This window comes from Cynocephalus volans, chromosome 8, assembly GCF_027409185.1.
Source record: "Cynocephalus volans isolate mCynVol1 chromosome 8, mCynVol1.pri, whole genome shotgun sequence".
NCBI classification, from domain to species: Eukaryota; Metazoa; Chordata; class Mammalia; order Dermoptera; family Cynocephalidae; genus Cynocephalus; species Cynocephalus volans.
The window spans coordinates 23265561-23291100 of NC_084467.1; positions in this window are offsets into that span (position 1 = coordinate 23265561).

Below are 25540 nucleotides of genomic sequence, written 5' to 3' on the forward strand. Positions count from 1 at the left end.
AGACCTCGTGGGGGCTTAGGTAATCGATCACAGTCCCTGCTGCTCCGGGCACCGACAGGGCATCATCCCAGGAGCAGAGACAGGCCTGGGTCCCTCCTCGTTCTGACACGTCCTTCTTCAGCTCCCGGAGCCTCTGTCCCAGACTGCTGGACTGGGTCATCTTGGAGGTGTCCTTCCAGCACTGCTTTTGGAGATAGATGGAAGGGAGCAGGATAGAAAGACCCGGGTCCTGGTCTGCTCCGGAGCCCTCCCCCAGCCCCTGCCTCACCCTGCCTGGGCTTCTCTGAGCCCAAGACATTCACATCACATTTTCAAGGTTCGGTGATGTCCATGTTCCAAGTGTCCAACATTGTCCCATTCTCCCATCAGACTGTGTTGTTGTTTTGTGAAACTTTGATTTCGATGGTTTTATTATCTTTATGTCCATTGTCTCTAATCTTCAAGGATTACAGCATTTGGTGATTCCCCTTTGTTTTGACATCCTCTGATTCTGACTTGGGGAGTACAGCCTTCCGTGACCCTGAAGTGCACAGCACCTTCCACCTCCGGTGTGGACATTCAGTCCCCTAAGGCTTCGAGTTGCTCCCTAAACACTTCCCGTTTAAATCATGTCCAGTAAAGCATCCAAGGCCCACTCTGGGGCTCACTTTGGACTTTCTGAGTTTATGACTGTCATATAATGTTATGAGCCGTGGCGATGGCAATTAGAACAATTAGGTTGGGTCATAAACTCCCACAGTGAAGCAGAACTTCTCCCAGGGAGGCCTCCGGTCACCCCAGCTGTGCCTGACAGGTGTCCACTGAGTGGACAGCACTGGCTACAGTTACAGTGACTCATTCTGGGCTCCCTGGGCAGAGGGCGCTGTCCCTTTCCAGCAGTGCTGACCTGTGGCACCTGGGTCCCTGCAGGGCGCCCACCCAGGCTGTTGGGGTTCCAGGCTCCCCCTCCCTTTCCTACTCTGGGCCCTCATGTCCTCTCTTCCCTCCCTGCTTCCTGGTTTCCAGCCTGGCCCTTCCACTTCCTCGCTGTGAGACCTTAGAAAGGTTACTTAACCTCTCTGAGCTTAGTCCCCTCAAGGGTGAGGTAAGGATAACAGTAGCATCCAGCTCCTGGGTGGGGCCAGGATTAAAGGTGGCAACACATGGGACAAGCTCAGTGAAGGATTCTGTTATTATTACTCATCTGTTGTGTCAGGGCTGGTGATTTCTACGGCCCCAAGTGCCCAGGTGGGCAGCTCCTCCTGCACCTGGAGGGCACCACCCCTACCCCCTACCCCCAGACCTCTCACTGTTGGGGCAGTGAGGAGAAGAACAGGCCAGACACCACAGATCTGGGTTCAGATTGTGGCTTCCAGCACTCACTCGCTGTGCCACCTTGGGCAAGCGGCTTAACCTCCGTGAGCCTCATTAGTTTTCCCCTCTGTAAAATGGGCACAATACTGTACTGACCACATGGGATGATGGTGAGGAGTTCGTGAGGGTACATTTGCTGGAGGCAGATTCCTGGGCTCAGATGACACTTCCAGGGTGCACTTCAGGGTGAGCTCTGGACAAAACACAGGGTCTCTCTGTTCCTCGGATCCTCATCCGTAACACGGAGACTGTGACCATCTCTGCTGCATAGGAAGCTGTGGGGGCTCTAGGACCTAATGTGTGTTAAATGATTGGCCTACAGTGAGCACTCAATGCACACTAACTGGCATTTTTATTGTTATTATTTCTATTATTATGATTTTCTGTTTGCAGAGAAATACCCTCATCTGTCTTGGTGCATCAAGCCCTTGGCACAGAGTCCGGGCATAGAAAAGTCCCCACACTAGGCCGAGCCCGTGGCACACCCGGGAGAGTGCGGCGCTGGGAGTGCGGCGATGCTCCCGCCGCGGGTTCGGATCCTATATAGGAAAGGCCCGTGCACTCACTGGCTGAGTGCCGGTCACAAAAAAAAGACAAAAAAAAAAAAAAAAAAAGAAAAGTCCCCACACTCACCAGAGCAGGAAGAGCGGTGACTTGGAGCAGACTGCTTGGGTTCAAAGTCCAGCTCCACCACTTCTGAGCTGTGTGACCTTGAATGAGTTTCTAAACTTCTCTGACGTTCAGTATCTTCATCTGTAAAATAGGGGGAGGGGGTGGGTAACAACACTGCCTCCTTCACAGGGTTGTTGCAAGAATCATGTGAACCAAGCTATGTAAAGTGCTAGCACAGTGCCTGACACACGATAAGGGCCAAACCAGGGCTAACTCTGATTGCTCTGGGCCTGAAAGAGTGTTGGCGTGGAGGGGCCTCTAACGAGCTCCCTTTCTGCCACCACTGCACTTAGAGATGAAGGAACTGAGGCTGAGAGACACTAAATTAAATGTCTGGGAATAAGACATTATGTGAGTATGCTACATTACACGGGGTGAACAATTAGAGAACAAAATGATCTATAATAAAGGGCTAATTGGGTGGGACAGATGCTAAGTGTACCAGGAGCCTGAGACAGGGAGAGAAACAGGCAGCCTGGGACAAAGATGGCCTCGACTAGGGCCCAGGTGTTCTTGTTAATGACATGGATCTTGCCCCTCGGCATGAGTGATGCATCTTTACCGTGACGCATCTGGCAAGTGCAAACGTTTATATAAAGTGTATATAAATTGATATCTTGCATCCCGAAGGTAGCAGTTTTTACATATTAATGCCTTTTCATTTCTTTTTCTGTTCATATGCAGGTGTATATTTTCATAATCGCTTTCACGTTGGTGTGACTGTAGGGACAGGTTAGGAAATGACGCAAAAACAGCCCCCCAAACAATGAAGGTTCCTTCTTGCTCTTGCTACATGTTGCTGTGGTCAGCAGGAGGGCTTGGCTCATCACGGACACGAGGGACTCTCTCTGAGGGAGGCTCTGCCATCGTAGGATGTCATGCTTCTGCAGTTGCTGGGGCAGGGAAGGACGGATGGCAGAATTGAGCTCTGACTTGAGGCTCCCATCTGGAAGGGACGCACACCACTTCCATTCACATCTCCCTGGCCAGCGCAGGTCTCATGGTCACCATGGAGACGTGCCATCCTCCGGGGGGCACAGAAAGAGAAGTGGACATGGGTGAACCTCAGCTGTGTCCACCGCATGGTGCAGGTGCAGATTCGGGACTTTCTTACCTGCCACTCCAGGCTGACCAGTGTCCCATCTCATCACGTCTTCTTGGAAATTGTCCATTTGATTAATGTTCTATAATTTACTTAATAATCTCCTATTTATATAATTTGGATGGTTTAATATTTTACTACCATAAATAAAACACCAATTAACATTTTCATTCTTTAATTTTCCTCTCAATTTCTATTTTGTTAGAATAGCCTCCAATAAGGAAATGTTGGGTGAAATAGTGTGCACTTATAAAAACTACTAGTGCCTGCTATCTATGAAGTGAGTAATCCTCGTGGTCCATCAGTAGTTGTGAGTACTTGGGTCACCGCCCTCCTGACCTGGCATGGCCACTGGAGCCATCAGGAGTGTCCCTCCCAGAGACTCTGCTGGCGAAGGGAGGAGCACCTGGGCTCTGGGGTTGGGAATGTCACTGCCCTGTGCACCGGCCATGGCATCAGCTGGGCCAGTGCTCTTTCAGACCTGAGTCCACCCTGTAGGATGGGGCCATGTGCTCTCTGTCCTACTCACTCTTCAGGAAAAGGGATCTATAAAGGGCTTGGTAAATTATGAACATTGTTACCAGTTACCAGGACAACCTCGTGGAAGCAGAGACAGCAGGGGCAGCATCACATGGCAAGGCAAAGGCAGAGCTGGGTGGGGCTTCCCCACCCCACTGAGGACTCGCCTTCCTCATGTGGCATCTTAGGGACACGTGAAAGGAACTGGGTACTTCCCAGGGTTGCACCAAATTCCCAGATGCCTATCAAATGAGAATGAAAGTTGTGAAAGTTATCTGTGTGAAAATTCTAGGCTACAAGTAAGAGTAAAAGCAAAAAAAGCCACCAGTCCCCTGTCCTGAGAGAGACTGCGTGGGACCAGCCAGTGTCCAGGGGGCAGGAGGGGTGGAGCAGGGAAGTGGGCAGTGAAGGGTTGGCATGGGCAGCCACTGATCTTGGCTTCCCCCTAGGGCATTTGGGGCAAACCTGGCCCAGTCCCCTCATGGCCAGGACCTGCCTCTGCTCACAGCCAGCATGGAAGGTTCTTCTGAGCACATCTGAGTTTACACTAAACAGTCTTTGAGTTTTGCTGGCATAGGCCCCATTTTCCTGGGCAGGGGTCTTGGGGAACTAGGGTCTCAGAGCTGGATGCAAAAATAAGAAAAAGAAGAAAAAAATCCCCATATCACAGGAGATAATGAGGTTGGCCTATTAGTAAATCAATGGAACCAACCCTTATTTAAGAAATTTGCTTAAATAACTAGCTTACACCATCTCCCTGTAATCATTCTCTCCCTCCACAACTGCCTTTTTTCTGTCCATTTTCCTTCTGACTCATGATGCTTTATTATTTTTTACCTTCTTTTTTCTTGACTACAGGACAGCACTTCTTGACACATCATCTTTATGAAGATCCTCCAGGGAGAAACACAGCGGAGTTCACAGAGATTAGAGATTAGAGAGATTAGAAATTAGAACCACATTTATGGCCACTACAACTGGAGGTGGAGAGAAAGGTCGTCTGGGCGGGGGTGGGGCTGGGGGCAGAGAGCCCTCCACAGTCACAGTAAGGAGGGTCACGTGGGCAGTGGAGAGAGCCCTGGACTGGGGATCGGGGGCCTGGAGTCAGGGCTCTGCTAGGTCCTGGATTTTAGCAAACCTCTGTGGGCTCCACCCAGAACCCTCTGTATGTGCCCACAGACGTGCAGATATGTGCAGAGCACACACAGACACCACTGAACACCCCCTATACACACAGAGACACAGAGACACACGACTCACACACAAACACACCATGCACACACGCACACACATGCATACATTCACGTCACATGCAGACATGTATCTGCTTGGCCAAAGTCAGAGGTAGAGGTAGCTTCAGAAGCCAGGTCTGCAGAGAACGGTGAGCCCATAAGACAGAGTGAAGTGGGGGGCTGTGTCAACACCCACCAACCCCATGCCCCACCCCACCCAGCTCCCCTTTGGATAGAGATGATGAAAGGTGAGTTGACCTGACTACCTGGCTGGTGCCACCACCCTCATCCTCTCAGGAGTCAGGAATAGACTCTTCTCCCTGCCCTGAAGAGCCCCCTCCTGTGAGCCCCCTCCCCTGCCCTGTGCCTGATGGCCCAGAACCACACTCTCTGCCTCCTTGGCCAAGGGTAAAGAGCCCTTCTACTTTATGACACGCAACACATGCATGACCGTGCAACTTGGTTCCGGTGGCAGGTGCAGATTTGTGAAGATAAGGATTTGCCAGGGCGTTGGGGAGTCAAGGGCCAGACAAGGATGTGACCCATCAGTTGGGTCAGTCTCTGCTGCTCTTGACCCAAGGATGAGTGCTTTCAAAAAAGGAGGGACAGTCATTCCAACGAGGAGAAGAGAGAAGCAGGGAAAACAAGCAGCCGAGAGAATGAAACAGATGCCCCCCTACTGAGCCTGGTAAAATACTCCTCCACACACACTTTCTCTTTGCCTAAGCTAGTGAATGGCTTTCTGTTACTTGCAAAGAGCCCTGACTCAGACAGCAAGGAAACCTATTTATTTTTAAAACTCTTTTTAAAAAAAGCACCATTTCAACAATGAGTATCTCTTGCTCAGAGAGGCCTTGTCAAATAAGATGAACGAGGCGTTTGCTAACCTTCATGAAAATTAAACCCACAATCCAGGCACACACTTGTTTGACAAGTGATAATTAACTGCTGACAATATAATTTCAGTTTGGATGCAAATGTGTTTTTCATTAAAAAGTAATCAAAGAAGAAGATATATGAATGGCCAATAAGTACAAAAAAAGATGTTCAACATCTTGAGTCATCAAGGAAATGCAAATTAAAGTTGTGATGAAATGCTGTTGTGTACCCACTGGACTGGCTAAAATTAAAAAGACTGAAAATAACAAGTACTGGTGAGGATGTGGAAGAACTGAATCCTCATACATTGCTGATGGGAATATAAAATGTTACGAAGACTATGGAAAACAGTCTGGTGGTTTTCTAAAAAGTTAACATGCATCTACCACACGATCTAGCCATCTACCCCTTAGGTATTTACCCAGGACCATGGGCTTGACTGTGGAACTCAGCTCTTCTGCTAAAAAGATTTTTAGAATATGTTTGTGTCTACCACTCCTTGATGGGATGGGGCATGAGCCCTGGAAACAATATTGGTATTACAGGCCCCTGGGCTTTCTGTGCCCCACAGACTAGGGGATAGCCCCCAGAAGGTGGCTCAGCCAGTCCATCTCTTGCTAAGGGGCCAGAATCCTCCTCTGGGTGTGCCCAGGCTGGAATGTGCCCAGAGCCAACTGGTAGGAAGCTTGGCACTGACTCCAGCTTCAGGGAAGAAGATGGGCATCTCATCATTCCAGACCCTACCACACCCCAGGATCTGCAGGGATCATATCCCATCCCCCATTTTACAGAGGAGGAAACTGAGGCTCAGAGACATGGACTCACTTGTTCAAGGCCACATGGCTGGTGAGGGGCAAAATGGAGAGAGATGTGAACTCTGACTTGTTTGACTCCTGCCACGCCTGCCCACCTCCCTTTCTTCTAATCAACCAACTTTTCTTTGCCTCAGTTTTCTCATCTGTAAAATGGGGATAAAAATGGTACTTACCTCATGAGATTGCTATGAGGAGTGAATAAGCGAATACAGAGTTGTGCCTGGTACACAGACACCTCTCAACTGTTATCAGTATGATACATATTAACTAGTTCAGGTAATAAATAATGTCATTTTGCCACCTTCATTCCTCCCTCTCATGGGATCGGTTGGCTCTTCCTCTTTCATCATCTCTGTATCCTTCTCTGGCCTTTGTCCCTGACATCATGAAGAGGGTGAGGATTTGTTTTCCTGCCTGTGAAGGTCAGACTCCTCTGAGGACAGACCTCTAAGAGTCTGAGATTCTGATACCACCAAAATAGTCAGAAACTTCCCATCACTTACTTGAAGAATCTAACAGCGGGAAAAGGACACTTTAAATGCCCGTGTTTATTTGTGTAACAGGAACTTGATCTCATTTCACAGGAGCTACCTCTGTCTATTTCTCTTTTCTTTTTAGAATTAATTTCTTTAAGAGCAATTTGTGATGATCAAGGCCAATTTGAAGAATGTAGCAAACTCAAGAAAAGGAGCCCCTGCCTCCCTCTCGCACTGCCCTTCTCCAGATCTGCCTCACCTGCAGAAGCAGGCAGGAATTCCCGAATCAGAGACACGCACCAGACACATAGCACCCAATCCACACGATGGACAGCAGGGATGGTATTGAGTCTGTGGTCAAGGGACCTGGATTCTCCAGGCACTCCTGGTGGGGCTTGGTCCCTGCCACCCCTGTGGGGAGGGATGGGCTCCAAGGTCAATCACATGCTGATCTCCCGTCAATGCCGGCCGGCCCCATATGAGGTCAGCGTGGAGACTAGGAAATCTGTATTTCCTCATGGACTTTGACTCAGAGCAGAGGCCGTGGCTCTTCATTCAGAGCCCATGGCTCCTCATTCAGAGCCCATTGATCCTTACTTTATATACAGTCCTAACAGGTTTTTCTACTCTCTGTAGGCTCATAGATGTTACAGGCATCAGACAGGAAATGGGAGAGGGACCGAGCCAGGCAGACACCATTGGAGTAAAATGAAGGATTGAGGGCCTGGGAGAGAAGTGGGAGCAGAAGAAAGAGCGTTTTGTGAAGGGCCACTTGTTCGTTTATCAAACTGTCTTTTGTTGATAAGGGCAGTTTATAAAACTCACAGTATACGATGAGGTTATTTCATTCCTTCAGACACCATTTGCTGAGCAGCTACTATGCACCAGGCATCGTGCTGGGTGCTGAGAATGCACCAAGAGGTGAGATTTAGTCCCCACCCTCAGTCCGGGGGATGAGGGGTGACTACTGCTGACTCTGTTCTTGGCCTAGAATGGGATGTCCTCATATCCTAGTGAGTTTGAGAATTTGGGGAAGCATCCTAGTTTAACAGGGGAGGTGATAGAGGCCCAGATGGGAACTGACTTTGTCTGAGGTCCTGGACCCAGGTTTTCTAAGTCCCCAAACCGGAGCTCTGTTTACTTGGCCTCAGGGTCTCACAGAAGGATCACATCACAACGACAGCTTCAACCCATTCCTCATTCCCAGACCACACAGCAAACTTTCCCACGCCAACATTAATTACACCTCCTGGAGATTAATTTGTAAGGAGATGGTGAAAATGTGTTGTTTAAGTAGTGATTATTAAAATCATCCTGGGGTTTTGCTACATAATATGTAATTATCTGCCACATAATTGAAAAAACAATGTAGTCAATTCTATTTAGCTCTTTCCAAGGAACCCAGAGTTAATCCTGGGGAGTGAGCGGCATACTCAGTGGCATTTGTGATATTTGTTCAATCATATTCTTGTTACATCTACATAGAAGCCACCTTAGAAACCTTCCCTGAGAGGCATGTGCTTGTTTGAGGAGACCTGGGCCCCAGATGCCTGAGGGGAGACACTTTCTCTGGAGTTGGGAGTTTTCTACCATACAAATGACTTTCCCCTCATGCCCAGCCAGGACACATTGAAACCATTTATCCACTTACGCATTGTAGACCTGTACAATTATTCATTTGCTTATTTGAAATTTTTTATCCATTTATTGGCGTCTTTGACTAGTTTTTTCATTCATTTATTGCTTCTTTTATTCGTTTATTCACACACTGATCATGTTTTAATTTATTCCTTGCTCCACACCTTGGTTTATTCATTCCTACTTCCACGGATAATGCTTCCATTCATTCTTTTATCCCTTGTTCACTTATGTCTCAATCCATCAGTGACTTCTTCATTCTCTCATCCTTTATTTGGTTAGTTCCCTCATTCACATGCTCATGAATGGGCTTTCATTCATCACTTCATTCTTTCATTGAGTTATTATTCCTTGGTTCGGTCATTTATTCAGTGGTTCCTGCAGTTGTCAATTTGTTCATTCATTCATCATTTAACGGTGAATGATTTGTTCATATCCAATGGGCTGGATGTGATTGCAGCCATGCTCTATGGCATATTCTGGGCATTTCCATAAAAAGGGCCCTGGGGCTTCTCTTTTTTAAAGCAGCCTTTTAATGACAGCATAATGTAGTGTAAGATTTACATAGAAGAAAGGACACAAATCGTAAGCGTATGGCTAGAAGAACTTTCGGAAACTAAACATACCTCTGGGACTAGCTCCCAGATTAAGAGAGAATGTTACCAGAACCCCAGAAGCCCCCTGTACCCCTTCCTGTCACTGTCCCTCCAAGTCAGGACAGATTACTACTGTCCTGACTACAGATTGTTAATGTCTTGACTTCTAACACTATGTATTACCTGTGCCTGTTCCAGAACTTAGTACAAATGCAATCTCACAGTCTTGTGCTCCTACGTGTCTTGTTTCCACTTTATTCAATGTTGTTTGTGTGATTTATCCAGGTTGGTGTATTCGGTGGTACAGTGTTCATTTTTATTGCTGTGTGGTATTATATATTGTATGAATATGCAAATATTTATTTACCCATCTAACTCTACATGACATTTGAGTACTTTCCAGTTTTGGGCTGTTATGAAAAGTACTGCTACAAAATTCTCACATACACTTTTTGGTGAATATATGGATGAATTTCTGCTGGGTGGAAATTAGGAGTGAAATTAATGAGTTATACCTGAATTATACACAGCGTCGGCATCAGGAGATATTGCCTGTTTTGCAAAGTGGTTATTCCAGTTTACACTCCCACCAGCAATGTATTGGGCCACTCTTTGTCCACAGACTTGCTCCTGAGCCACTTGCCCTCCCCATGACTTTAGCTGACCCTTGGGCTTTCTCAGGTGCCCCTGGCTGGCTGCTCAGTCTTTGCCCCTTCCTGGGGCTTTGGAGCCAGGCTGTCTGCTCCCAGGTTCTGCTGTTGGCTCCTTCTAGCCCTGGTCCCGGAGACACTTCTTAAGCCACTCTAGGCGAAATCATCTAGGCCTGGCATTGCCTGGCTGCCTTTCCCACCCAGGGGGCCTTCCTTGGGGGAAGGGCCTCCCATGCATTCTGACCTACCTCCTGGCGGACTTGGTCCATGGTTCAGGTGCTCTGCTGAGCACTAGGGGTCTTTGATAAACCAGGTGTCAGTCCTGCCCTTTCAGGGTTACAGAGCAGTGTTGAAGACACGGCTGGGTTTTTCTTCCTATGCCTCAAAGACAGACATTTGGATCTGAGAGGAAAAGATGCACAGAGGAAAGTTCTATGAGTAGAGAACTTGGCATCTGAGTTACTGGGAGGGACTGTGCTGTGGGACAGAAAATACCTGAACTTTACAGTCAATTGGACCTGAACTTAAATTCCAGTTCCTCCACATCCAGCTGCATGACTAGAAGAGGCTAACTCAAACCCTGGTGATTAGAACACACTGAGGCAGTGAGCGTGCGTCCAAGAGATAGCCGCCAGCAGGCTGCTGGAAATCCAGAGACTGGACGGAAAGGGCCCTGGAGTTGGAGCTGGCAGAACTGGCGGAGTCTTGCCTCCCATTCTCGGTGCTGTAGCCAGCCAAATCCACTTTTTCTGATGTTCCCTTTTCCTGACACACAGCATGACTTTGGGTTGGTCCCTTCACCTCCCTGAGTCACGGGTGTCATTTTCATGAAATGGGAATAATCACTCCCTCCTCCCGGGACTGTGGGAGGATTGAGACGACGGACATGAAGGTGCTGCATGACTGCCGCCTCATCTGTCCAGGGCTGGTCACCACATTCTCACAGAGGGTGGCGCTCCCTTTCGCTCTTGTCCTTGTGTTATCCTTCAGGGTTAGGCTCCCTTCCTCCTTCCCACCCCCTGCTCATTTGCCTTCTTTCATCTCCGTTTCACTTTCCCTTATTATAATTTTAGATTCATAAGAATCATTCGAGATCAACAGGACCCTTGTTTTGCTCATTGGGGACACCGAGGTACAGAGAGGGAGAGCAATGGGCTGGAGATCCCCCAGCCAGAGGTAGTTCAGCTCCTGGCTCCACACAGGAGTTCCAGCCCCAGAAAGATGAATGTCCTTGCTTCCACGTGGCTCCTCCTCTCGATGCTCTGGGGAGATGCCCAACATTGTCTGGAAATTTTCTGACCAATCTTCTCAAAGAGAGCAGAAAACAACAAGCATGAACTCCACCTTTGGCAAGCTGGAGGCTAATTTGCCCGGGGCCTATATTTTCTTTTTAGGCCCCACCAAAAGCCACATTTTCTGATCCAAACTGGCTGTCAGCTTCACTCCAAATAAAACACACTTGATCTATTTCCTGTGTGAACATTGTATGCTATTGATAGAACTATACCCGAAGGCTCCTTCTGCTTGTCTTGCAAGGTGGTCCCCAGTGCCCTGTGCCTGTTTCTATTTTCTTCTTTGAAAAGTAGAAATATGTGGTTTCTTGACTCCTAAATGGCCTCCTCACTAAAGAAGGAGCCCGAGCAGATCAGGAGAAGAACTAGAAAAGCCCTCAGACACTCTCCTCTGTCCAGCCCCTGCCCCCACACAGGTAAAAATGGATGAGCAGTAAAAAGGAGGGGTCTGGGACTGACTCAGATACACGAGAAGGACAGTGTCATGCATGTGCTGCCCTTTGCCCTTTGTGGGGAGGTCATCTCATTAGGGCAGATCACATCTGCTTCTCATGACCGCAGACCCTGGCAGGCAGATGGTGCTGAAACAAGGCATCCTCCCCACATCTGGGGAAAAGGTTGAGGGCAGTGCGTTACCTCCTCATCCCGTTCACCCTAGAAATCTTCTGGTTAAAGTGACCCGTTACCCTGGATCTGGCCTAGGTCTGAAGACTGCAGGGGGTGTCAGGGTGGGCCCTGTCCTAGAGGTCGCTGGGGAGGTGGTGAGGAGGAGACCTAGGGGCAGCAGGAGGGGCTCTGTGGCCTGTTGGGGCCAGGAGGCAGTTTTCTGTGCTCTCCTGCAGCACTAGCCTGGCTGACGAGGTCTTCTCTCCTTCAGGGGCCCATGGGCCCTCATGAGCCCATCACCTTCCACTTGGAGCTCTTCCTCCACAACTGTTGATTCTGGCAGATGGGATGCAAAACTGTAAATCCATTGTAATACGTCCGTGTCCATTTAGACTTTCCTGACCTGGCTGAACTGTGTGTGTGCCCATGTGTGTGCATGTGTGTGTAATATTGTTTGTAGTTGACAATATATGTGTGTAATAGCTGATGCAGTTATATGTGAATGCAGAATCAGTGCCTGTGGCAGTTTTCTGTATTTTAAACTCATTGAATCAAATTAACTTTATTTTAGGGAAGAGATAAAGGGGAGTGGGGAGAAGGGTTGGAAGAAGGACTCTTAGCATAATTATTCTTCCTGACCATTAGTCACAATTTCCCAATGAGCCTTTATGATGCCCTTTTGAAATAAATGTTAATGTTGTCACACACACACACACACACAATAGAAAAAGTTTGTTATAGAAAAAGGCGTTTGACAGGGGAAAAAACAAGTGTATGTGGACATATGCATGTGTGTCTCTCTGTGTATATATCTCCAACTTTTTATTTAATTTTTAAACCAAGAAAGAGGAAATAATTTTTAAAAGTTACCTTCCCCTTAAATATACTCCTGACATGTGTCACTCAGGCACATGTTCAACCTGTGAAATGTGAGTGTTTTACCACTTACCTAAGCCTTTCTCCACCGCCATAAAGACCTTGTCAAGGGATTCCCCCCTGTACTACATCATTGACGATTTCTTTTTTCAGCCTGAGGGTTTGTTTTGTTTTTCTTTTCAATTCCCTTTGAGAGTCTGGATGGCTTACTGAAATCAGACTGATGAGGCCAGGCAGCTGCATGTTGCTTTGCCTCCGACGGATTTGTCACCCCTTTTCCCCTGGGTGATGAAGCCACCAAAGATTACTCAAAGCCCATCTCTTCTGAGCAGTGAGAAGCCCCCAAAAGGGGTTAATCTCCTGGAACCCTCAAGAGCCAGGCCTTCCTTCCATTTGGGAAATTAACCATGAATTGGGGTTCTCTTCCCACATTTATTCTCCAGACCAGGAAGTTACAAGAAGAGAACATAAGTGAGGTTTTTGCTAAGAATAGTTTAACAAGTTTAACAATAGAAGCTGGTAACATTCAGTAAGAAAAGCAAGGTGACATTCTATAATGCAATTAAGTCAATCCACTAACAAAAGATTGATTTTAGCAAACATTCTCTTCTTACAGCAATTTCCCAGTATCTTTACATATCAATCAGTAACCTGTCTGTCTTTGAGCCACCAACCTTGCTGTGTTACAATTCTTTATCTTACAACAGAGACTATATAGCCTGGGGAAAATTTTCTGTCCTTTGCAAGGTCAATATTTGAAAATGCAAGGCTTTGGAAAACCAGGCGCTGTGAAGTACATTTGTTTTATGCATACTTTGCAGCTGCAAGATTTGATTTCAGATTTATCAGCACTTTCAGCTAATTGATAATGATAATCGCTACCACCTCCAGAGGGTCTATGCTGTGTGCCATGCACTGTGCTAGGTGCTTTTCTGTTTAATTATGTTTCATGATCTAAAGGCCTTGCCACAACCCTGGAAAATACATGTTTATTTAAGCTCCCACCTTGGTGATAGCCTCCATCTGCTTGGGTTGTTGCAGGAGCTGCCCGACCATCTCCCTGATTCTACTCTTGCCCCCATGGTCTCCTCTCCACTGAGCAGCAGGACAGAGCCTTTAAGAATGCCAGAGCAACCACATCCTTGCTCTGCTCACACCCTCCATGGCTCCCATCTCCCTCAGATTAAAGCCAGAGTCCTTCCCTGGCTCCCAACATCCCTGTGACCTCTCTGCTCTCACCTCCTCTAGACCCCCTCACTCTGCCCAGCCACATGGACCTCCCTGTTGACCTCACCTCTGGGCCTTTGCACTTGTGGTTTCCACTGCCTGGGATATGCCTCTTAAATGCACTTTTGGGTCACAACTCTGATGATTAAGTTGATCTGTAGCCATTGGGGTTAGTGAGGGCTGGGATGATCTTTAGGATACTGGTTAGTGTTAAAGGCAATGCTCCTGAAACTTATTCTACAAAACCCTCTTAATGGTGAGGTAGGGTGAGGTCCTTGGGTAGAGTAGGCTGAAGCTAGGGTTGGTATACAGTGCATTTGAGAGATGAAGAGCACTGGTTTGGTGCAAACAGGACCCTGGCATGATCTCACATTCTACAACAACTAGCCAAGTGTCTTTTAGACTCAATTTCCTCATCTTTAAAGTGGAGGTGACATTGGGGATTGCTTCATAGCACTGTTGTGAGGAGTCAGTAATGCATGCAAAGCAGGCTGCACACAGTGATGCTCAATAACGGCAGCATCATTGCTCTTGTCAGTTCTATCACAGCAGGGCTGACTTCCAGGGTTGTCAGCCCATGGACATAACTAAAATGTTTTGGACCAATTTCCCCAGATGGCTACTGGCTGGGGGCTGAGAACCAGTCTTAGTTCTGGTTCTAGCTCTGCCACTAACTCACAGACTCCAAGTGGGCCCTTTTCTCCCTCTGGGTCTTAATTTTCTCATCTGTAAAATGCATAGGGTTGGACAAACAATTGCCAAAGTATGAGGTACTTCATAAAGTTCATAGGAAGACTCATATTACCTTTTCAATCCTATTTTTCCATGAACTTGTTGAAGTACCCTCGTATTTCCAGCTGGAATATTCTCAGAATCTGGGAGTTACTTTGTTCATCTGAAAACCATTTTATCGTTTCATGAAGTCTCTGATAAGCTTCTAACAAAATATTTTTATTGGTTTATTGGTGGCAAATTTGACTAAACTGATTAGCTATTCATCAAGAACCTTCTACCTGGGATTACAGAGGGGCAAAATACTTAAAAGGCAAAGATATGGTGGAGAGTCAGCAGACTCACAGGCCTGTTGGGGCCATTCCCCTTATGGGAACAGAATTAGGGCTATGGAACTTAGGGATATCACCTGCATTTTACCTCAAACCAGGCATCCTAGAATCATAAGAGTTTAGGGGTGCTGTGGTGCACAGTGAGGAAGTATTTTGCCAGGAGGGAGCAGAGCTGATTCAAGACTTAGGTCTTCTAGTCCAGTGAACTTTTTGATCAAACTACATCACCACTCAATTCAATTCTCCTGGCATTTTGTTTTCACCTGTAAAATGAAGAGAGAAATTGTTCTAAGATGGTCTCTGAGGTTGTTTTCCACTATATTAATTTACAACTCATTGAGTCCTAAAAGACACATAAGAAGCCAGAGTCAGAACGTAGGTCAGTGTAATTGCTGTCCAAAGTCCTGAAGAAGAGACTGGGTCCATCTCCACCACCAGGCTCCATGGCCCAGGGGAGAAGGCCACGACTGGCTTCAGAGCCTCACTCTGCCCACCCTATCATTATTATTCATTCCACCCCACCACTTCCCCCCCGTGCGACGCTACTGGTACCCTTTCCAGTCAAGCCTTGGAAACCATTTATGACAAGGGCCATTGGAAATAGGACAGCAGTGGTGGGTGGTGACTTGATAGCTTTGTTTCCTTACTGACAAAACACTGAGGCTGTGTCTGACCCACACCTGGATGGCCCGGCAAAAAGGATACCAAAACCAAGTTCTCTCCACCAGCCTTGGTATCTCCATGTGATTGGAGTGGAGAGAGATTCTAGGGTACAGTAAACAGAGCATTCACAGTTGTCACCAGGTTATTATTCAAGACCTCAAATGAACTCGATGTCAGGACTCATAATGAGCAGATACAGCCACCAGGGTGGGAGGCCAGGAATGGGGAAGGGCTGGATCAGGAAGGGCAGGAGAGCACCCCGGTTCATACACAGGACTTGGAATCAGTTGGACTTGAGAAAAGATGAGCAGCAAGGACGATAGTTTTGAGGAAGCTGGAAGGTAAAATCCCGGAATGGGCCTGATGAGACCAGCCCTTCCTTTTAATTCAGTTTTGGGCACAGTCACCGAGCACTCACTGTGTTAGTCAGTTTATTTGTGTGGTTCCATGTAATTCAATTTAATAACCCAGTAAAGAATGTGGTGTTCTTCCTATTTTACAACTAAGTAGGGGAAGCCTTGAGCAAGCTCTCTCAGCTGGCGAGGGGCAGAATTGAGGTTTGAAATAAACTATCTTCCTGTAAAACGCTCATCCGTTCCATAGCATTCACCCCACCCCTAACTCTGAATGGAATGGAGACATGGCTGGACTTGTCTGGAGTGAGTTTTGGTCACTGAGCAAGCAGGGTGGGCACAGAAAGGTGCTGAGCCTCGTCCCGTCATCTGACTTTTGGGCAGGAGCAGGCAGTGAGCTGGGGTGGCCTGGAACCCATTCTGGGAGGAAGGAAAGTGAGGACCAGCTGGCATCTCACGGCTGGCAGTGGCTCTTAGTGCTTACGGGGGTGCGGAGGGAGATGCGAGAGGATCCACTGGTCAAGTCATCAAAGGAAATTAGGTCTTTGGGTCATCCTTGGTCTTTGGGCCAGGAGTCACTGAACACTGGTTCACCCACCAGATGTGTCTGGGACATCGGGCATCTTCTCCCTTGTGACATCACACGACTCCATGAGTAACAGTAAGAGTCACCACTGGTGAGCATCTGCTTCACTCGTTCGCCACGTATCTACGAGGGCCCACCAGGTGCCGGGCACTGGGCTGCAGCAGCGAACCCTGCAGAGCTGTTACATGACAGAGACGGGCCAGCCACACGCCCTGCTCTGTCACTGTGGGTGCTGCCTCTGTGCCATGTGGGCGCTTCCCTTTCCTGCTCTCACCTCTCCTGCTGCTCAGTTTCAGGCACTCTTCTCCTCTCAGCATAAGCTGGTCCTTTGTCTTTTCATGTCCTTGGAGTGGGGGTAGGGGGAGGGAAACAGGTGATGGAGAACAAATCACAGAGCCAAGTAGGGATCTTCTTCCTGTTTCTTCCTCTAAGAAATGACAATTTTAATACAAATCAATTCAAACTCAGCCCATACCTGAAGAAGAAAGGAAGCCAGTTAGATTTATATTCTTGGTCAGCTTCAAGCCTGGTATTAATCTATTCATCAGCTTAGCTCATCAGCAGCAAACGTGCTTCTTCAGGAGTTTTGTAACTGAAAATAAATGCCTCATTAAGTTAAACATATTAACCTGAGAACATTATTGATGTCAGACAGACTGATGAACGTCATTATGGGGAATGCGCGATAGTCCTCTGAGGGACCCACCCACCTGCCGTCAGGACCTCTCTGCAAATGCGCTCAGCTATTGTAAGGTGGGGGGACTGGACATGCAATTACAGAAGGAGGGAGAGAGGGAGGTGGGGGAGGGAGGTGGAAAAGGAGCTGGTGCTGGAGCCGTGGTCACGGCCATCCCTGTGAGGGGTGCCCTCGTTAATTCCGGCATCTCTGAATGTGAAAGGCGCATGGTCAAGGGAGGAGCCGTGTGAGACGTGACTACTGTTGGGTCCAAGGGGAGGGAAGCTGGGTTCAGCCTCTGAAACAGGAGGAGGGCAGGAGGGTCAGAGTTCGGGCATCAGAACCCTGGCTGTGGTCCCGGGCCTTCTGCACATCACAGTGGCTGAGGGTCGGTTCCAACCCCCTCACCAAGCCGTGGGGTGTGCTGGGCTCTCTCACGAGACTGTGCTCATCAGCCCCCACAGAGGCCCAGGCAGATGGTGTTTGTGGCCTAGGATTACAGATGAGGAAACTGAGGCTCAGGAGGAGCTCAGTGACTTGCCCCAGGTCACCTGGCTTGTGACGAGAGAGCTGAGACAGACCCAGGCTGGCAGCCCAGGTGGAGGTGTCCCCTAACATCACCCATCACCTGTTCTCAGGACCTGTCTTCAAAGCCCTCCCAACCCCACCCTCCTCTGTAATGTCTTCATTGCAGCGGTGTGGGGAAGAGCTCTCTCCACAACCACACAGGGAGCCACGGGGTGTAAAGCAGATCACAGGGCTCAGGAACATGCCAGCCCTGAGCCCTGGGCTGTCACTGCTCTGAGTCTTAGCTTCTTCATCAACAAAATGGGAAGGAGTACTGCCTCTTCACAGGCTTGCTGTGAGGCGGGGGTGGGCTAGTGAAGGTAAAGCTCCCGTGAGTTCTCCCCATCATGCTGGATTTGGTCTTTGAGGAGAGGTTGAACTGGGCCAGGTGGAATGTGGAGGAGCACCCCACCTTCCTGAGGTCTAGTCCCGCAGTTAGGGGCAGTCCCAAATCCCACAGTCACTCACATTCACTGAGGACCAAACCTGTTCCAAGTACTAACAAGGAATAGAGATGACCCTGACGTGATCTCCAAAACCAAGGATTTCACATGAGTGGGGGAAATGAGCCTAGGGCATCCGAGAGAGTTGAAAGCTGGTGGGGAGAAAAGAGTGTAAGCATCTGAGACAGGGGCAGAGCCACCGGGAATGTCACCGGAGAGAGTCTGAGTATGCAACGGAGGAGGTGCTTTCTAAGTGTGTGTGTTGGGCAAGACAGCCTTCTCCTGGGGACAAAAGCTGGAGGACTCTAAAAGGTCTAGGATAGCAGGCTCTGCTGGACAGCGTCTGTTTCTCTGAAAACTACAGGCATCTGGAAAATGTCTGTTGCTGGCCTCTCTCCTTCCCTGACTTGGCTCTCAGGCAGGATGTGTCTTGTGGACGGCAGATGTGAAGGGCCCGTGAACTCTTCCTAGCTTTGCCTGTGGAGAGGCAGGCCCTGCCACCCCATGTCAGCACAAGCCTGAGGGTCCTGGCGCAGCCTGGGGGTGACTCCTGTGATTTGGAGCTGGTGTTCCCACCTCGCAGGGTGAACCCAGCTGTTTATTTCTGGGTGTGAGTTCCCCCTGCTGTGAGCACCTGCTCTTCCCTAACATGGACTCTGAGCCTCTGGCTGAGCACGGAGGCTGCAACTTAATTGTGGGCTGCAGTACTTCAGGTGTTGAATGACACAAATTCTGGGTGAAATGTTACATTTAATTCCACTGCAATTATTTCTTTAATTCTTACATCTCCTATAAGGTCTTTGGTGGCTACCTTATTCATTGTCTAATCCTCTGTGCTTGGCACATATAATAGGCACACTTTAAATGTTTGTTGAAGTGGTTGAAAAAAGATGCACTGGAATGGGGAAATGGGTTCTAGCAACTCAATTCTAGTTTCTTTAGGCATAGAAAGAACATCTGTGTAATGTTAGGAACAAAGATGATGGTGAAGAGAGAATTGAGACGATTTGAGGTACTTGATGAAATATTGCAAGGTGACTGAGTCCAACAGCTTTGCGGCAAGAGAGATATGGTGTATCAGTTAGCTATTGCTGCATAACAAACCACCCCAAACTTACTGGCTTAAAATCATAAGCATTTATTTAGCTCAGGAGTCTGGACATCAGCTGGGTGCTGCTGACGAGGGGTGGGTTTGGTTGAGCTCAGCTGTGTGTACTCATGCATATGCAGTCAGTCTGTGGATTGCCGGGGAACTGCCTGGCTTAGCATGGCCTCAGCTGAGTTGTCTCATGTCTGTTTTGTGTGGCCTTATGTGACAGAGGTGAGCTCAGACTAATCTTTGTGGGGAAGAGAAAGGTTCAAAAAAAAAAAAAAAAGGTGAAAGCACACAAGGTATTTTGAGGCACAGGTAGGTATTTTGACTGTATATTCTTATCTTCTGTGTTATTCATGCTCTGGCATTTGGGGTCTTGATGCTGGAGAGATTGCTCCTCCCAGGGCTAGCTAATTCCTAGAGAGAGAAAATGATTCTCCTGTGAGCGCACCTTTATTCCACTATATAACCAAGAGCCTACACCCCAGCCATCTTCTTTATCAAACTCATACACCTAGCCAACATTTCCTATGCCCTAAATCACCCCAGGACCAGGCATCAGACATATAGAGACTACTCCTATGGCCCAGAGCCTGCCATAATTATTCAAACTGTCCAATCCTAAGCTTTCTCAGCACACCTACCCTGCCTTACCCATTCCCTCCTGCAAAAAAACCCAATAGAGGCTCTGGGCCATGCTCTCCCCTGTTCTCCTCCTGCCTCTTGACCCATCCTGGTACTTCCCACGTGGCCCTGGGTTGTGTGCTGTGCCTCCTGTTTCTGGGGATCCATTAGTATAAACTTCCTCCTTCATGATCGTCATTTCCACATCTGTGTCTTACCACGCCTGATTTAAACAAATCCCAGGTACATTTTAAAACAGTTGAGAACTGGCACATTACTTCTGCCATACTCCATGGGCTAAAACGAGTCACAGGCCAGCCCAGATTCAAGAGTTGGGGAAACAGACCTCACGTCTTGAGGGGAAGAGCAGCAAAGTTACATTCAAAGGGCAGGATACAGACGCAGATTGAGAAGAAGCAGATTGTGGCCATGTTCCAATCAGCCTTCCACATACGTTTCAACATTCCATTATTCACCACCACTTACATTCCCTATGAGAACTCTATATAGTCCCTATAGAAAACTTGAAATAGAAGGGAACTTCTGCCAACTGAAAAAGAGCACCTATGAAAACCGTCAGCTAACATAACATTTAATGGTGACAGACTGAACATTCTACTCCCAAAATCAAGAACAAGAACACCTGCTCTCCCCACTTCTATTCAACATTGTACTTAAGGTTCTAACCAGAGCAACCAGAAATAAAAAAGATTAAATGCTTCCATATTGGAAGGGAATAAGTAAAACTTTTTAGTTGCAGACAACATGATTGTCTGCATAGAAAACCCAAAGAAATCTATAAGTTATTAGAAATAATAAGTGAGCTTAGTGAGGTTGCAGCGTACAAGGCCGAAATAGAAAAATTAGCTGTATTTTATACACTAGTAATGAGCAGTCAGAGATTAAAGTAAAAGATACCATTTTCAATGTTCATAGCATCAAAAATATGAAATACATAGGGATAAATCTGAAAAAAAATGTGCAAGACTTGTACACTCTGAATAAAAAACATTGCTCACAGAAATTAAAGGAGATTTAAATAAGTGGGGAGCTTTATGCCGTTCATGAGTCATAGGATTCAATATAGACGTCAGTTCTACCCAAATTGATCACTACATTCAACTCACTCCCAATCAAAAAGCCCAACAGGCTTTTTTTGGGGTAGAAATTTATAAGCCGATTTAAAAATTCACGTGGAAATGCAAAAGACCTAGAATAGCCAAAACAACTTTGGAAAAGAATATCGCTGAAGACTCAAGATATCTGATTTCATGACTTATAAAGCACAGTAATCAAAACAATGTGGTATTGGCATAAATAGGTAAAAAGGTCAATGGAACAGAACAGAAAGTCCAGAAATATCCCCATACATACAGGGACAACTGATTTTTGACAAAGATGCAAAGGCAGTTCAGTGGAGAAATCGTTTTCTCAACAAAAGAAGAAAATGTTTGTGACCTAGGGTCAGGCAAAGCTTGCTTAGACATGACACCAAAAGCATGATTCATAAAAGAAAACACTAATAAATTGGGTTTTATAAAAATTAAAAACTTCTGCTCTTTGAAAGACTCTGTTAAAAGAATTGAAATACAAACCACAGACTGGGAGAAAATTTTGTGCAAAACGTGTAGCTGATAAAATATTAATGTCTAGAGCATGGACAGAACTCTCAAACCAAACAACCAGTAACAAATAGGCAAAGAATTTGAACATTTCTAACAGAAGACATATAAATGACAAATAAGTAAGCACATGAAAAGACGCTGAACATCGTCAGTGATTAGGAAAACACGAATTAGAACCACAATGAGCTACCTTTACACACCTGAGGCATTAGAATGGCTAAAATTAAAAAGAGGGTTCATACCAACTTTTATCCAGGATGTGGAGGAACTGGAATTCACATAACTACTGATAAGAATGTAAAATGGTCCAACCACTTTGGAAGACAGTTTGACAGTTTCTTAAAAAGTTAAATATCAATTGTATGATCTAGCCTTTCTATTCTTTGTTATTTACCCAAGGGAAACATGAATGTTCATAGCAACGTGAATTATAATAGCCCCAAAAGGAAACAACCCAGATGTCTATTTAAAAAAATAAATAAATAAATAATAGTTTTGGTTTTTTTGGTCAAGTGTTTATTTATTTATTTATTTGGTGGCTGGCCAATACAGGGATCCAAATCCATGACCTTGGTAGTATAAGGCTGTGCTCTAATCAACTGAGCTAACTGGCCAGCCCCCACAACCCAGACATCTACCAGCAGGTAAATGGGTGAACATATTAGGTATATACATATAATGGAACACTGCTCAGGAATAAAATAAGTATCGACACATGCAAATAGATGGATGAGTCTCAAAATAATTATACTAAAACCGGACATAAAGGACTATATTTCAGTATGATTCCAATTACATAAAATTCTAGAAAATGTAAACTAATCTATAGTGGCAGAAAGCAGATTCATAGTTGTCCAGGGATAGGGACAGGGGGAAGGCAGTGAACAACAGGAGAGAGGAATCAGGAAGGATCATGAGGAGGCTTTTGGGGGAGATGGATATATTCATTATCTTGTTTGTGGTGATGGTTTCAAGGATGTGCACTTATGTCAAAGTGTATCAAAGTATACATTTTCTTTTTAAAAAAAATCGAAGCATAATTGATTATACATATTTTCAGGGTATGGCATTGACTATCATCACCTGTGTACAACATGTAATGATGCAATCAATATTATTAGCATATTCATTATTACACATCGTAATTATTCTTTGTGCCTCTGACCCAGTCTCTACCCAACCAAATTATACATCTTAAATACATGCCATGTATGTCACCTATACCTGAATAAAGTGGTTCAAAATTCTTATTATTCAGATCTCCAGCTGCAGTTCAGAGGGGATATTTCTTTCAGGATTCAGGTGAATCAGCATAGGGAATAAGGGAGAATTCACCCAGTTGTCCATGACCAACCCTGTGCCTGGGCAGATGTCACCTCACTCAGGAAGAGTCAGCAAAAAAGTGGCCCAGGACCCTGTGGGGTCCTTGGGGCTGACAGAGACCTTGCTTGGGCCTGCCCTGGGCAGATCTTCCCTGCAGAGCTGTACCAGACAGTGTGAAAGGGAGGCAGGAGACTGGAGCATGGTTGGAGGGGCTGTTTAAGGAGGAATGCAAAAGGAGCGGGACTGTAGAACCCAGGGACAGAAAATCTCTGAGAGATGAGAGTTGTCTTCAAATACAGAAAAGACTGCCGTGTGGAAGAGGAAGCAGAAGCCCTCCGTGTGGCATCTGAAAGGAAGGACTTTCTAACATTCAAAGCTGCACAGAGATGGAATGGGCTACGTTGAGAGGTAGTGAGCTCCCCATCCTCGGGGTGTGCAAGCAGGGGTTAGAGGGAGTCATGATAGTGAAGTGCTCAGGCTTTGGCGTCACACAGACCTGGATTTGAATTGCAACTTGGGTGTTTCAGGGCAAAGGACTTCCCCTCCCTGGGCCTCAGTTTCCTAATCTGTAAAGTGAGGTCATAGTACTATTAAACCCATTGGGTTAGTGTGAGGCTTAAATGAAGTAATACTGTGAGTGCTGACATAGGGTTGGGCACATATGAGATCCCAGTGGCTAAAAGCTGACATCATTATGTTTTATTTCTATGTAGGGGATTCTCTCATCCAATGAGGCCTGGCCGTCACTCCCTTTCAGCACTCTGAGTCTTTGGAACCAACCGCATCTTTATATCTCTGAGACTTAGTGGTCTGTCCCTCCCCTGCTTGCTCTCCCCCAGACCCTCCTCTTCCTCCATACATGGCCTCTGCTGAGTCACAACGTCCCCTGCCCCTGGCCTGCTTTTCCGAGCAAGCTGTGGCACTGAGGTGGCGTTCTAGGTTTCCTTGCTCATGCTGTGCATATGTGTGTGAGCATGACTGACCTCTCCACGAGGGGCTCCCGGAGGCACATGCTCAGTCTTTCAGGAGCAGAGACCCCTTTCTAGGGGGTGATCTGGGAGTGTCACCTCAGTCTGCTGAACTGGGCTGGCTGTCTGCCCTCTTACCACCTTCCCTGGTCTCCAAAATGAAGCTTAATTTCAGGTAGAGGGGAAAAAAAGGTCTCTTAACTCTTGCTGTAAATGTTGCTCTGCAGTTCTGGCAGAGTGGCCCAGCCAGAGTTTTAACAGCTCTTGGTCTTAGTCAAAAGTCCCCCTCTGAGAGTGACTGGCCACTTAACACTTGTTAATAGGTCTAACTTCCAGACTTTAAGTGTTTTCTTGGAATTGATCTTCCTGTGAAAAGTATTCTTTGGAGACAAGAAATAACCATCAGAGGGCTTTAAATGAATTACACTCTATCAAGCTGAGAAAAACAGTGCGCTTGAAACATGCACTACAGGGAAATGAAGGGCTGTCTCACATCAAGATGGGGAGGGTGAGGAAGGTCCCTTGTGCCCATGTTCCTCTGAACTAATGTCTTGTCACAAGTGTCTGCATTTGCATTCTTGAGGGGAGTGTCACATCCTGGATCATTTTTTCAGCTGTGTGATGTGGCATTTCTGGCTCCTGTCCCCACCCCAGCTCTGCCCCTGTCTCGGGGAGGGGACATCTGAGTCACTCTCTTGCCCCCTGGGGGTGACGGCTTTGCCTGAAGAAGGGAAGTGGGGAGGGGTTTCATTCTCTCCTCACCCTGCTATCCTCTGCTGAGGAATGAGCTCTGGAAACACTGGACAAAAGAGGGTGCAGGGACCCCAATCCCCAGGGAATGTTGCTATGTGGAGATATCTCACCAGAGATGGGATAATGGAGACAAGGCCCCTGCCCATGCTTCCCCCACATAGGGTCTGAGGAGGGGGCTCAGTTCATCTAGATGCTCAGTCAGCACGTTTGTCAAGGGCCACCCTTTGCCCAGCTCTGGGCTGGGGCTGGAGATTTGGGAAGGATGAACCCTGGTCCCTGTCCTCATGCCACACACAGTGAGGCCACGTCATCCTCTATCAGGCACATCCGTCACCTCTGTGCCCTCACCCTGCTTTGTGTTCCCCTTAGCACCTTTCACCACCTGACTCCAGATGTGCTCGCGTCTGCTGACATCTGCCCCCCACTGAATGGGCTTGTTCTGACGAAGGGCTTTTTCTGTCTTGCTCAGAGCTGCAGCAGCTCCTGGCACATTGTGGATACTCTGCGTTGTGAATGCATGTCACTGGAGGTGCTCTAACAGAGGGAACAGGGGGCACAGAGTCACAGGTGTCCTCAGTGAGAAACTTCTTTGCTTGGCATGTGAGGGCGAGTACCTAGGGAACATGGGCGGGACTCCCACAGCGTCCGCTACAATTGCTAAGAACATTGCGGTGCATGTGGCACTGGGTCTCTGAACCAGCGAACTCCACCCTCCTGTGACTGACATCAACACAGACCTCACCCCTGCCAGAGGAAAGTGTGTCCTTGTGCTGCTGCAAGGCCACTGGGATCACGGTCTGCCTCAGCCCAACCCTTCCCCACAGCAGGAAGACTGGGCTCGCGTGGGGCTTCTGCTGTGTCCCAGCCAT